Source organism: Perkinsus marinus, assembly GCF_000006405.1.
Source record: "Perkinsus marinus ATCC 50983 genomic scaffold scf_1104296955964, whole genome shotgun sequence".
Taxonomy (NCBI): Eukaryota; Perkinsozoa; order Perkinsida; family Perkinsidae; genus Perkinsus; species Perkinsus marinus.
The window spans coordinates 1-1,706 of NW_003207632.1; the positions used below are offsets into that span (position 1 = coordinate 1).

The following is a 1,706-nucleotide window of genomic DNA, read 5'->3' on the forward strand; positions in this document are numbered from 1 at the left end:
GTGCGCACCACTATCTCATGTGCTTCTTTCAGCGTCTTGTGCAAACTAGGTGGAGCTTCACATCGGATGCCCGATTTCGTTGACGTAGAATGGATGAAGAGGAATTGAGGTTAATGTATACCCGATGCAGGATTCGAACCTACGACCATCTGCTCCGTAGGCAGACATTCTATCCAGCTGAACTAATCGGGCGATGAAGCTAGTCACTTTGATTGATATTAAAGTTGAATACTCTTCCGAAATGGTTTAGGCGGTAATTGGTCAATCCGTCAGAATACGTGAGCGGAATTCGGATTGCTCAGGTACAGCCGTTGGTGCGCACCACTATCTCATGTGCTTGCCTTCAGCGTCTTGTGCAAACTAGGTGGAGCTTCACATCGGATGCCCGATTTCGTTGACGTAGAATGGATGAAGAGGAAGTGAGGTTAATGTATACCCGATGCATGATTCGAACCTACGACCATTTGCTCCGTAGGCAGACATTCTATCCAGCTGAACTAATCGGGCGATGAAGCTAGTCACTTTGATTGATATTAAAGTTGAATACTCTTCCGAAATGGTTTAGGCGGTAATTGGTCAATCCGTCAGAATACGTGAGCGGAATTCGGATTGCTCAGGTACAGCCGTTGGTGCGCACCACTATCTCATGTGCTTGCCTTCAGCGTCTTGTGCAAACTAGGTGGAGCTTCACATCGGATGCCCGATTTCGTTGACGTAGAATGGATGAAGAGGAAGTGAGGTTAATGTATACCCGATGCAGGATTCGAACCTACGACCATCTGCTCCGTAGGCAGACATTCTATCCAGCTGAACTAATCGGGCGATGAAGCTAGTCACTTTGATTGATATTCAAGTTGAATACTCTTCCGAAATGGTTTAGGCGGCACCACTATCTCATGTGCTTGTTTTCAGCGTCTTGTGCAAACTAGTTGGAGCTTCACATCGGATGCCCGATTTCGTCGACGTAGAATGGATGAAGAGGAAGTGAGGTTAATGTATACCCGATGCAGAATTCGAACCTACGACCATCTGCTCCGTAGGCAGACATTCTATCCAGTTGAACTAATCGGGCGATGAAGCTAGTCACTTTGATTGATATTAAAGTTGAATACTCTTCCGAAATGGTTTAGGCGGTAATTGGTCAATCCGTCAGAATACGTGAGCGGAATTCGGATTGCTCAGGTACAGCCGTTGGTGCGCACCACTATCTCATGTGCTTGCCTTCAGCGTCTTGTGCAAACTAGGTGGAGCTTCACATCGGATGCCCGATTTCGTTGACGTAGAATGGATGAAGAGGAAGTGAGGTTAATGTATACCCGATGCAGGATTCGAACCTACGACCGTCTGCTCCGTAGGCAGACATTCTATCCAGCTGAACTAATCAGGCGATGAAGCTAGTTCCTTTGATTGATATTAAAGTTGAATACTCTTCCGAAATGGTTTAGGCGGTAATTGGTCAATCCGTCAGAATACGTGAGCGGAATTCGGATTGCTCAGGTACAGCCGTTGGTGCGCACCACTATCTCATGTGCTTGTTTTCAGCGTCTTGTGCAAACTAGTTGGAGCTTCACATCGAGTGGCCGATTCAGGATGCGTGAGCGGAATCCGGATTGCTCAGGTACAGCCGTTGGTGCGCACCACTATCTCATGTGCTTGCCTTCAGCGTCTTGTGCAAACTAGGTGGAGCTTCACATCGGATGCCCGAT

The 1,706-nt window shown here is 47.4% G+C and overlaps 5 non-coding genes across 5 annotated transcripts; all 5 read right to left on the reverse strand.

Annotated features, from left to right (window-relative positions):
• Window positions 1-118: 118 nt before the first annotated feature.
• Pmar_PMAR028730 lies at window positions 119-192 on the reverse strand. Its single transcript has one exon. It is a non-coding gene; the product is annotated as a tRNA-Arg (tRNA).
• A 241-nt stretch (window positions 193-433) lies between these two features.
• On the reverse strand, window positions 434-507 carry Pmar_PMAR028731. Its single transcript has one exon. It is a non-coding gene; the product is annotated as a tRNA-Arg (tRNA).
• A 241-nt stretch (window positions 508-748) lies between these two features.
• On the reverse strand, window positions 749-822 carry Pmar_PMAR028732. Its single transcript has one exon. It is a non-coding gene; the product is annotated as a tRNA-Arg (tRNA).
• Window positions 823-998: 176 nt separating this feature from the next.
• Pmar_PMAR028733 lies at window positions 999-1,072 on the reverse strand. The gene has a single exon. It is a non-coding gene; the product is annotated as a tRNA-Arg (tRNA).
• A 241-nt stretch (window positions 1,073-1,313) lies between these two features.
• Window positions 1,314-1,387, reverse strand: Pmar_PMAR028734. The gene has a single exon. It is a non-coding gene; the product is annotated as a tRNA-Arg (tRNA).
• Between the last annotated feature and the right edge of the window lie 319 nt (window positions 1,388-1,706).